At 44.8% G+C, this 13306-nt stretch overlaps 1 protein-coding gene across 1 annotated transcript in view; it reads left to right on the top strand.

Annotated features, from left to right (window-relative positions):
- LOC124720199 overlaps positions 1 to 13306 on the top strand; it is a 1401865-nt gene that overhangs the window by 821829 nt on the left and 566730 nt on the right. The window lies entirely within an intron of this gene.

Here is a 13306-nt window from a genome sequence, read left to right as displayed (position 1 = left end):
TTCTTTTACGCACGAACCGAGCGAGGTGGCGCAGTGGGTAGCACACTGGACTCGCATTCGGGAGGACGACGGTTCAATCCCGTCTCCAGCCATCCTGATTTAGGTTTTCCGTGATTTCCCTAAATCGCTTCAGGCAAATGCCGGGATGGTTCCTTTGAAAGGGCACGGCCGATTTCCTTCCCCGTCCTTCCCTAACCCGAGCTTGCGCTCCGCCTCTAATGACCTCGTTGTCGACGGGACGTTAAACAACACTAACCTTTTACGCACAACACTACCTGTTTTCGTAAATAACGTACGCCGAGTAGTTGGTCGGGACGCTGGTTACCTTCCATACCGTGTTCGAAAGTTTCCCTAATCGTGAGTATCGGATATCTTCAGCATGAACCAGGTCACACAATTTATCAGGTATTACAGTTCAGTTTTGCCTGAAAACTGCGTCAGTCGGAAGGTACCCAAAAGAAACGCGAGTTGTCACAGGTTGAAAACGATTTGCCACTATCCATTACAGTTATAAAGTTACCAAAATCTCAGGTAGCGAATATACGCCGCACTCTGTAGATTAGTGATTTAATATTCCACGACGCCGGTTTGAAGTTATTTAAGGAAGTCCGTTCGCGTTTTTATTATTATTATTATTATTTTGTGCCGGTGGTCACTTGTATGTCAGCGCCATAATGAAACAAGCGTTTGTGCTCGGGCTTACGATGCAGGTGCTGGAGATGGAAGTCGCATGGAATTCATGGAATAGGGGAGGAAAAGGGCAGGAGTGGGAGGTAAGGAGGGAGAGGCGTAGAGAGGAGAGATTGCGCTGGTATCATCAGGGTCTGCATGGACTTTGGCGAGATTGCAGGATCGATAGCTGGCAGCTGTGTTAATGTCCGAGGGGGTGGGACATCAGCGGTACGGAGAGGGGAGGGGAGGGGAGAGGGAAAAAGGGGGGAGGGGAGCAAGGCCGCAGTGCGTCACGCATACGCAATGTGAGTCGCTGCTCTGTTATATCCGATGTTAGTTGACGTCTGTGTTGTGGTATTACTGGCCGATTGGTTGCGATGTTTTTAAGATATTCGACGTTGCGTAGGGGACATTTGGAGATGATTGTAAGTTAGATAAGGGAATGCTAAAAAAGTAGCGGAGAAGTTCTGACGTTTGTGAAGCAAATAATTTATGACAGCCGAGCTAGAGTGACTATAGGAAGAACAGAGCAATGTTCTTGTGGTCTTCAGTCCTGAGACTGGTTTGATGAAGCTCTCCATGCTACTCTATCCTGTGCAAGCTTCTTCATCTCCCAGTACCTACTGCAGCCTACATCCTTCTGAATCTGCCTAGTGTATTCATCTTTTGGTCTCCCTCTACGATTTTTACCCTCCACACTGCCCTCCAGTACTAAACTGGTGATCCCTTGATGCCTCAGAACATGTCCTGCCAACCGATCCCTTCTTCCACCTAGTTGTGCCACAAATTCCTCTTCTCCCCAATTTATTCATTACCTCCTCATTAACTACGCAAGCTCTCTATGTATCTCTAATACAGAGCATTCTCCTGTAGCACCACTTTTCAAAAGCTTATATTCCCTTCTTGGTTCAACGTCTCTATCGTCAAACAATACTATTTAACGTTTAAATTTATATTAATTGTGTATTATTAACTGCTTGTTTTTCGGAAAGCGATTGCCAGTATGCATTTTATGTCCCCTCTACTTCGGGCATCATTAGTTACTTTGCTACCCAAATGTCGAAACTTGTCTACTGCTTTCAGTTGCTGGCTTCTTAATCTAGTTCCATGAGCATGGTCTCATTTAATTCGAGTACACCACATAATTCTTCTGCCTTCGTTGATCTTCGTTTTATAACCTCTTCTCAAGATACTGTCCAGTCCATTCGCTGCTTTTCCAGCGCCTTTGCTGTCTCTGAGAATTACAGTGCCTTCGGCAAACGTCAGAGCTTTAGTGTGTCTTCTCCAAATCTTGCTTTGGATTCCTTTACTGCTTCCCACACGTGCATACAGGTGGAATGACATCGCGTATAGTGGAGAGGTCTTTCTGTCTCTCTTTATCAACGCGTAACAGAAATGTGTTAGGAAGTGTTTCCTGATGGCGTTCGTCTGGAATGTAGCCATGTATGGGCGGTAAATAGTTTGGACAAGAAGAGAATAGAAACTTTCGAAATGTGGTGCTACAGAAGGATGCTGAAGATTAGATGGGTAGATCACATAACTAATGAGGAGGTATTGAATAGGATTGGGGAGAAGAGGAGTTTGTGGCACAACTTGGTCAGAAGAAGGGATCGGTTGGTAGGACATGTTCTGAGGCATAAAGGGATCACCAATTTAGGGTGAAGCGAAAAAATAGTAGAGGGAGACAAGAGATGAATACATTAAACAGATTTAGAAGGATGTAGGTTGCGGTAGGTACTGCGAGATGAAGAGGCTTGCACAGGGTAGAGTAGCATGGAGAGCTGCATCAAACCAGTCTTCGAACTGAAGGCGGCCGCCACCACCACCACCACAACAACAACAACAACAACAACAACAACATCATCATCGTCCAGGCTCCTCCACGTCAGTTTACGCTGTTAAGACATGCTGCTAGCTGTGGATAATGCGAGAACTTCGGAGTCCCTTCCGCGCTCTGTGCGACACTTACTCTGAAGTAAAGGTGTGCAAGAGACAGAAACGTTCTCCCTCTCCCAAGTGTGTGCGGCTCGGCAGTGACGAGAGAACGCGGCAGAGGACGAAAGGACAGAGGCGGCACGCCCCGTCCCGCACCGCCTCTGACGTTTCGGCCGCTTGGCGCATCGTCAGCTTGCAAATACCGCGACGCCGGCGCCTGCAGCGGCCAGCCGGCCAGCCGGCTGTTTGTCAGCTCGCAGCAACGAGCATAACAACCACATCCTGCTGCGATAGCTGCGCGACCCGCCTTCCCCTACCTCCCCCCCCCCCTCACCGCTCCTCCCTCCCCCCCCCCTCTTTTAAATACCAGGCGCCGTCTATTTCCGCCGACCGCGGCGCCTCTCGCCTGCTGTTTACACTGGCCATTGTAGCCGCCTGCTTGGGAGTCACTGCACAAACCGTTTGCGACCACAACTGAGGTTCAGCTTCGCTTTCCTTCTCTTCGGATACTACACACTGTGGACAAACAGAATTTCTTAGCTCCTCTTTTTTCAGCCCGGGCACGATTCGCTGCAGTCGGTTTTGAACAAGGGCGTGCTGGAAAGTACACTACTGGCCATTGAAATTGCTACACCTAGAAGAAATGCAGATGATAAACGGGTATTCATTGGACACATATATTATACTAGAACCGACATGTGATTACATTCTCACTCAATTTGGCTGCATATATCCTGAGAAATCAGTACCCAGAACAACCACCTGTAGCCGTAATAACGGCCTCGATACGCCTGGGCATTGAGTCAGACAGAGCTCGGATGGCGTGTACAGGTACAGCTGCCCATGCAGCTTCAGCACGATACCACAGTTCATCGGGAGTAGTGACTGGCGTATTGTGACGAGCCAGTTGCTCGGCCACCATTAACCAAACGTTTTCAGATGGTGAGAGATCTGGAGAATGTGCTGGCCAGGGCAGCAGTCGAACATTTTCTGTATCCAGAAAGGCCCGTACAGGACCTGCATTATCCTGCTGAAATGTAGGATTTTGCAGGGATCGAACGAAGGGTACAGGCACAGGTCGTAACACATCTGAAATGTAACGTCCATTGTTCAAAGTCCCGTCAGTGCGAACAAGAGGTGACCGAGACGTGTAACCAATCGCACCCCATACCATCACGCCGGGTGATACTCCAGTATGGCGATGACGAATACACGCTTCCAATAAGCGTTCACCGCGATTTCGCCAATCACGGATGCGACCATCATGACACTGTAGACAGAACCTGGATTCATCCGAAAAAATGTCGTTTTGCCATTCGTGCACTCAGGTTCGTCGTCGAGTACACCATCGCAGGCGCTCCTGTCTGTGATGCAGCGTCAAGGGTAACCGCAGCCACGGTCTCAGAGCTGACAGTCCGTGCTGCTGCAAACGTCGTCCAACTGTTCGTGCAGATGGTTGTTGTCTTGCAAACGTCCCCATCTGTTGACTCAGGGATCGAGACGTGGCTGCACGATCCGTTACAGCCGTGCGGATAAGATGCCTGTCATCTCGACTGCTAGTGATACGAGGCCGTTGGAATCCAGCACGGCGTTTCGTGTTACCCTCCTGAAACCACCGATTCCGTATTCTGCTAACAGTCATCGGATCTCCACCGACGCGAGCAGCAATGTCGCGATACGATAAACCACAATCGCCATAGGCTACAATCCGACCTTTACCGAAGTCGGAAACGTGATGGGACGCATTTCTCCTCCTTACACGAGGCATCACAACAACGTTTCACCAGGCAACGCCGGGCAACTGCTGTTTGTGTATGAGAAATCGGTTGGAAACTTTCCTCACGTCAGCACCTTGTAGGTGTCGCCACCGGCGCAAACCTTGTGTGCATGCTCTGAAAAGCTAATCATTTGCACATCACAGCATCATCTTCCTGTCGGTTAAATTTCGCGTCTGTAGCACGTCATCTTCGGGGTGTAGCAATTTTAATGGTCGGTACTGTAGTATTGTTTCTGAATATTTTGTTCTCAGTATCTGTTTAGCCATTGGATGTCGTGCATATCACTCGGTTGACTTTTTCCGTTCGCTGACGCAAGTTGCAACCTTCTGCCGCTAGACGGCTCCGGATGGTTGGTTGTAAACGTGTCTGTGTGCGAGAAGCAGCGTGCTGCAGCCGAGTTCACAGCTGCAGAAAACACGCCTCCAGTCGAGATCTGTAGAAGAATGAAAGCTGTGTGCAGTAGTGATTGTATCGACGTAAGTAGTATGCTACGTCGGGCCGTTTGTGTTCGTAATGAAGGAAACGTTTGTGGACGAGTGCCAACAGGCTTGCCGCAGTGGTAACACCGGTTCTCCCCGGATCACAGAAGTTAAGCGCTTTCGGACTGGGATAGCACTTGGATGGGTGACCGCCCGGTCTGCCGAGCGCTATTGGCAATCGGGCTGCACTCAGCCCTTGTGAGGCAAACTGAGGAGCTACTCGGCTGAGAAGTAGCGGCTCCGGTCTCGTAAACTGACGTACGGCCGGGAGAGCGGTGTGCTCACCACGTGCCCCTCCATATCCGTATACCATGACGCCTGTGGGCTGAGGATGACGCGGCGGCCGATCGGTAACGTTGGCCCTTCCAAGTCCTGTTCCGACGGAGTTCAGTTCAGTGGATCAGTGGAGTTCGGGCGATGCCGAGAAAATTTCGTGACCAACCCTTCAGCAGACAAAATCGTGCTGACAGTATCCTCTGTGCGTGTTCAGATCGTGGTTAATTTCGATTTCAGGGCTTAAGGCACCACCATAAACACTGCAAGGTACTGCGAGGCGCTCATGAAACTGAAAGGTCGAATTCGAGGAGTTCGTTCGCACATGGAACACTCACTCTTTCAGCATTACGGGGGCAGACCACACCCAAGAGCAGCGATCAGACACCTTGGGTTCACTGTCAACGGCCGTCCTCCGATATGTCCAGACTCCACTCAGGACAGATTTCCATGTGTTCACAAAAGCTCGGAGCTAGCGGCTACGTGAGCAGACACACACGTCCTACTGTGGCCTCTCGTTGGGAGAGATATGTTCGTCGCCAGGGTGACTATGTTGAGAGAAACAAACACACAAACGTGAAGAATAAACATGTAGAATCTTAGTAAAGTTCGTTTTACTCTAAATGCTTTCCGAGTTTTCGCTCCAAAAAATTCGTAGCCATTACTTTCCAGCACGTCCAAATATTGCTACTGAATGTTCTTGTTGTGGTCTTCACTCCAGAGACTGGTTTGATGCAGCTCTCCATGCTACCCTATCCTGTGCAACCTTCTTGATCTCCGAGTACTTACTGCAACCTACATCCTTCTGAATCTGCTTCGTGTATTCATCTCTTGGTCTCCCTCTACGATTTTTACCCTCCACGCTGCCGTCCTATGCTAAATTTGTGATCCCTTGATGCCTCAGAACATATCCTACCAACTGATCCATTCTTCTCCCCAATTCTGTTCAATACCTCCTCATTAGTTATGTGATCTACCCATCTAATCTTCAGAATTCTTCTGTAGCACCACATTTCGAAAGCTTCTATTCTCTTCTTGTCCAAACTATTTATCGTCAATCTCTCACTTCCATACATGGCTACAGTCCATACAAATACCTTCAGAAAAGACTACCAGACACTTCAAGCTATATTCGATATCAACAAATCTCTCTTCTTCAGAAACGCTTTCCTTGCTATTGCCAGTCTACATTTTTTATATCCTCTTTACTTCGACCATCATCAGTTCCTTTGCTCCCCAAATAGCAAAACTTCTTTAGTACTTTAACTGCCCCATTTCCTAATCTAATTCCTACACCATCACCTGACTTAATTCGACTGCATTCCATTATCCTCGTTTTGCTTTTGTTGATGTTCATCTTATATCCTCCTTTCAAGACACTATCCATTCCGTTCAACTGTTCTTCCAAGTCCTTTGCTGTCTCTGACAGAATTACAATGTCATCGGCGAACCTCAAAGTTTTTATTTCTTCTCCATGAATTTTAATACCTATTCCGAATTTTTCTTTCGTTTCCTTCACTGGTTGCTCAATATACTGATTGAATGACATCGGGTAGAGGCTACAACCCTGTCTCACTCCATTCCCAACCACTGCTTCCCTTTCATGCCCCTCGACTCTCATAACTGCCATCTGGTTTCTGTACAAATTGTAAATAGCCTTTCGCTCCCTGTATTTTATCCCTGCCACCTTCAGAATTTGAAAGAGAGTATTCCGGGCAACATTGTCAAAAGCTTTCTCTAATTCTACAAATGCTAGAAACGTAGGTTTGCCTTTCCTTAATCTTTCTTCTAAGATAAGTCGTAGGGTCAGTATTGCCTCACGTTTGCAACATTTCTACGGAATCCAGACTGATCTTCCCCGAGGTCTGCTTCTACCAGTTTTTCCATTCTTCTGTAAAGAATTCGCGTTAGTATTTTGCAGCTGTGACTTATTAAACTGATAGTTCGGTAATTTTCACATCTGTCAACACCTGCTTTCTTTGGGATTGGAATTATTATATTTTTGAAGTCTGAGGGTATTTCGCCTGTCTCACACATCTTGCTCACCAGATGGTAGAGTTTTGTCAGGACTGTCTCTCCCAAGGCCGTCAGTAGTTCTAATGGAATGTTGTCTACTCCCGGGGCCTTGTTTCGACTCAGGTCTTTCAGCGCTGTGTCAAACTCTTCACGCATTATATCTCCGATTTCATCTTCGTCTACATCCTCTTCCATTTCCATAATATTGTCCTCAAGTACATCGCCCTTGTATAGACGCTCTATATACTCCTTCCCCCTTTCTGCCTTCCCTTCTTTGCTTAGAACTGGGTTGCCATCTGAGCTCTTGATATTCATACAAGTGGTTCTCTTTTTCTCCAAACGTCTCTTTAATTTTCCTGTAGGCAGTATCTATCTTACCCCTAGTGAGATAGGCCTCTACATCCTTAGATTTGTCCTCTAGCCATCCCTGCTTAGCCGTTTTGCGCTTCCTGTCGATCTATTCTACTGAATAGCAAGATAAATTGCTTTTTACCATCTGTACATGTAGAAATTTTTGAGAAAGCTTTTGGTAAGTTGTCTAGTTCCGTGGTCAGCGCAGCTGACTGCCATGCGGAAGATGTGGTTTCGACTCCCGGTGGCAGCAGAGATTTTTTTCTTCAAAGGCCTGGTACGGGGTGCACTTAAAGTCGCAGAGCCAACTGATGAGCTACTGGAGCGAGTGGTAGCTGGTCCAGTGCGAACAAAGTCGGCGACGAACGGGATGCATGTATTCTCAACAGTGACACCATGGGCGCAGGACGACATGGTGGTCGGTCGCTCCCCATCGGCCCGTGGCGAACCACAACTTTATTATGTTTCTTAACTCTGACGGAATTGACTAGGATAGTCTCTGCGAAATTCTGAACGTAGCAGGGGTAAAACACGAGGGAGCGAAAGGGTATTAAGAACTTGTACGGATACTAGACGGCAGTTGTAAGAGTCGAGGGGCATGGATGGTAAGGACCGTATATTGACCAAGCAGTGGAAGAAACAAAAGAAAAATTTGGAGTAGGAATTAAAGTTCAGAGAGAAGTAGTAAAGACTTTGATGTTTGCCGATGGCATTGTAGTTCTGTCAGAGAGAGCGAAGGACTTGGAAGAGTAGTTGAATGGAATGGATAGCGTCTTGAAAGGAGGATAAAAATGAAAATCAACAAAAGGAAAACGAGCACAATCTAATGTAGTCGAATGAAATCAGGTCATGGTGAGGGAATTAGATTAGATTAGGATGGGACACACTCAAAGTAGGAGATGAATTTTGCTGTTTGCGCAGGAAGATAACTCAAGATTGGCGAAGTAGGGAGGATATAAAACGTAAGCTGTTAACGGGAACAAAGGCATTTCTGAAGAAGAGAGATTTGCTAACATCGAATGTGGATTTAAAGTGTTAGAAAGTCTTTTTCTGAAAGTATTTGTCAGGAGTGTAGCCATGTATGGAAGTGAAACATGGACGATAGACGGTGTAGACGAGAAGAGAATTGAAGCTTTCGAAATGTGGTGCTACAGAAGAATGCTAAAAATTAGATGGGTAGATCACGTAACTAAAGCGGAGGTAGTGAACAGAATTGGGGAGAACAGGAATTTGTGGGACAACTTGACTAGAAGAAGGGATCGGTTGATAGGACACGTTTTGAGGCATCAAGGTGTCACAAACTCGGTACTGGAGGGAAGCATGGAGGTTAAAAATCGTAGAGGGAGGCCAAGAGGTGAATAGACGAAGCAGATTCAGAAGGATGTAGTTGCAGTAGTTCTTGCGCAGGATAGAGTAGCGTGGAGAGCTGCATGAAACCAGTCTTGCGAACGAAAATCACAAGGCCATCATCATACAGGAATTCAGCTTTTAGTATTCGCGAATCTGAAAACCGGAAGAAGAGTTACGTACCTTGTCAGCACGTGTTGTGGTTTTTGCGGCTTCTGCACTTCCTGTTTTCCTTTCACAATGTGTCACCTATAACCAAGAGCCTTACCCACTATAAGCCCTCTCTGCGAGCGTATTCTGTTTCTTTCTGTTGAATGCACCGTTTCTCCGTTCGGTATTGTTAACTGCAGATTTGTCGCCCCGTATGTGGTCTTGCCACATAATTCTGCGTCTTCCTCTTCCTCGTTACTTCTCCTGTGCTGGAGAATTGTGTCCGAGGTGGTTTTTCCTGTTCGCCATTATTCTTGCCATGTGGCCTGCCCAATTCAGCCTTCTCTCCTCTTTAGCACTTCCGTGATATTACGGTGTTAGTACTGTTCTCTTACTACTTCATTTCTGCTTATACTCCGTTCCATGTTATTTTCATCACACATTGCTCAAACAATTTTCGTTACTATTCTTCTTTCGAATACTAACAGTTTTTATTCATATTTGTTTCGGAATATTAATACTTCACACTGTTCTGTTTCACTGATATAACAGACGATTGACACAAGCGGATTTTGAAATTAGTACTAACTGATCTTTTCTTTACAATTTTGATGGAACACACAACTTCATCGTCCGCCTTGGCAACTTTAGTAATGTTCACCCCTGCAGTTGCATCCCTTGTGGATTAGTTTCAAGAAATTCCTCTATCGAGCCGGCCGCTGTGGCCGAGCGGTTCTAAGCGCTACAGTCTGGAACCGCGCTGCTGCTACGGTCGCAGGTTTGAATCCTGCCTCGGGCCTGAATGTGTGTGATATCGTTAGGTTAGTTACGTTTAAGTCGTAAGTCTAGGGGACTGATGACCTCACATGTTAAGTCCCATAGTGCTTAGAACCATTTGAACCAATCCTCTATCGATCTACTCCAATACCACGTTAAATACAACAGGTGAAATGGCGTTCCATTGTCTTAGTCCAGCGTAGACTTGAAATTTTTCAGTTTCTCCTACAGGTGTTTTTATACGACATAAAGTTTCGTCTGTAGATTTTTAACTTAGTATAGAAAACATTCTTACATCGGAAATTTACGAGTGGGATAGAAAAGACAAAAAGAAATGTTAGCTCAAGGCGAAACTTGCGCAAAAAATGTTTGTAACCTGTCACGGATCCAAAACGAGCTTCAAACTCAGGATGAGAAGCTCAACAAGTGAGACGTGTTGCACCTGAGCTACGGGCACGACGTTTTATTGTAGAGAATGACGTCAGTTTTTTGTCAAATTTTGCCTCTAACGAGCTTAGAATTTGCCCTGTATCTGTCTGCTACCGCTTTCGAAACTCTACGGCCTCGTTATTTGTTGGACGTACTCCAATCTGTAGGTTTTCCTCCCTTCACCTCCCTCTAGTACAGTGTTCACGAACCATTCTGAGGCCATTCTCCCCGAGGGCAATCAGGTATTAGTTAGTCTCCCCCCCCCCCTCACCCCCCCAACATTATGAACGTCAGGACATGAGTAACTTTTAGATGAAAAAGAATTTTGTCCGAACACTTCTGTGTTTATAATGACAAAGGACAGTTTCTGTAGATGTGTTATTGTACCATGAACTAATGGTTCTGCTTATTCCTAGCAACCCTTTTTTTATGGAATGATGAAACACTTTGCAGTGCACCACGAGTGCAAAGTCCAACTCCTCTCTGGAGAACGAAACTAACTATCCACATTGAGGATAGACGCGTGTTGCAAAATATGGTTCCTCTGCACCACCCCTCTCCCTACAGACTCTTGCTCCACCCACACTCTGCACCCCCGTTAGAGAGCGAACGAAATAAAATATGTGGGCTACACTCACTGTTTGTGTAAGTTACTTCATTGGTGGACTCCTTGCTTCTAAACTGGTAAAAATTGAAATACCTTAGGGTGCCAAAGCTTTATGTCTGACAATTACAGCTAATAATAATAATAATAATAATAATAATAATAATAATAATAATAATAATAATAATAATAATATATCTAAAACTACTGGCAGCAACAAATCAACAACTCAACCAATTACTAAAGATAACAGAAGGATTCAGCAATGATATAAATATGGCTTTTGGAACAGACAAATGTAAGAAAAATAGCATAGTCAAGGGAAAACACGCTAAACAAGAAGATCACATAATGGATAACCACAGCGACTGCATAGAAGCGATGGAAATAACATATGCCTATAAATATCTAGGATACAGACAAAAAATAGGAATAGATAATACAAATATTAAAGAAGAACTAAAAGAAAAATATAGACAAAGACTAACAAAAATACTGAAAACAGAATTGACAGCAAGAAACAAGACAAAAGCTATAAATACTTACGCTATACCAATATTGACCTACTCATTTGCAGTAGTGAAATGGAGTAACACAGACCTAGAAGCACTCAATACACTAACACGATCACAATGCCACAAATATAGAATACATCACATACATTCAGCAACAGAAAGATTCACATTAAGCAGAAAGGAAGGAGGAAGGGGATTTATCGACACAAAAAACCTACATTATGGACAGGTAGACAATTTAAGAAAATTCTTTACAGAACGAGCAGAAACTAGCAAAATACACAAAGCAATCACTCATATAAGTACATCGACTACACCATTGCAATTTCATAACCACTTCTACAACCCTTTAGATCACATAACATCAACAGATACGAAGAAAGTATATTGGAAAAAGAAAACACTTCATGGGAAGCACCCGTATCATCTAACACAGCCACACATCGATCAAGATGCATCCGTGGCTAAGAAAAGGCAATATATACAGTTAGAGGGAAGGATTCATGATTGCAATGCAGGATCAAACACCAGATATTACAGCAAGCATATTATTAAAGATCCCAATACCACAACAGATAAATGCAGACTTTGCAAACAACAAATAGAAACAGTAGATCACATCACAAGCGGATGTACAATACTAGCAAATACAGAATACCCCAGAAGACATGACAATGTAGCAAAAATAATACATCAACAGCTTGCCTTACAACATAAACTAATAAAACAACACGTTCCCACATACAAGTATGCACCACAAAATGTACTGGAGAATGATGAATACAAATTATACTGGAACAGACCCATTATAACAGATAAAACAACGCCACATAACAAACCTGACTTCATACTCACCAATAAAAAGAAGAAATTAACACAACTAATCGAAATATCCATACCCAATACAACAAATATACAGAAGAAAACAGGAGAAAGAATTGAAAAATAGATCCAACTGGCTGAAGAAGTCAAGGACGTGTGGCATCAGGATAAAGTTGACATTATACCAATTATACTATCAACTACAGGAGTCATACCACACAATATCCACCAGTACATCAATGCAATACAGCTACATCCAAACTTATATGTACAACTACAGAAATCTGTAATTATTGATACATGTTCAATTACCCGAAAGTTCCTAAATGCAATATAACGTACACTGTACAGTTAAAAGGAAGTGACGCTTGATCAAGGTCCGCGTCACTTTCCATTTTTGACCGGGCATAACGTCTGAGAAAAGAAAGAAATAATAATAACCCTACGAAGGGCCTGGAGTAGTATTTTAGTAACTACTTCGTAAGTACTGTTACGGTTTGCCGTCAGTTAGCTGGATTACGTGTTACCGAAGGAAGGAGGAGGCAATTTTTGGTCTGTTGCGGGAAATACCTACGACTCGGAGAACGCGTTTTTATGAGAGATTAAAGCATACGTGCAGCATACAGAGAGTAAAAACCGTGTGTATAAATGGTGGACGATGTGAGTAGATGATGATCATACTTTCGTTTCATAACCTTCAACCTCAACCAAACTGTGTCACGGGATAATGTTGGCGCCCGAAAAAAAATTAGGACTGTTCGCTCAGTAATCAGTATTACAGTATATAGCGGTAATGAGAATGAACTTTAAAAGAAATAGTTTCCATATTACCCTGCAGGGGGTAATTATCAACAGGTTGTGAACCACTGCTCTAGTACTATCCAAGTTATTCTCTGGTCTCTCTAACACGTGTAATGTGATTCTGTCACTTGTTGTCGCTGTTTCCTAGGAGTGAATCTCGTCGCTGATTACGCGGGGAATGTCCTCCTGTTATCTTATCAGTCGCCGGCGGCCTTGCGTCGTTGAATACTCAGGTTCCCGTTGGAGCAGGGGAGTTAAGCAACGTCGGGCTTGGCCAGTTGTCGGATGGGTAACCAGCCGGCGTACGCGGCGTCCTATTGGGAGCTTCCCCCTCACCTTTGCAGTAAAGGGGTGGAG

Source organism: Schistocerca piceifrons, chromosome 11 (genome assembly GCF_021461385.2).
Source record: "Schistocerca piceifrons isolate TAMUIC-IGC-003096 chromosome 11, iqSchPice1.1, whole genome shotgun sequence".
In the NCBI taxonomy this organism is placed as follows: domain Eukaryota; kingdom Metazoa; phylum Arthropoda; class Insecta; order Orthoptera; family Acrididae; genus Schistocerca; species Schistocerca piceifrons.
This window is presented reverse-complemented; position numbering and strand designations above follow the sequence as displayed.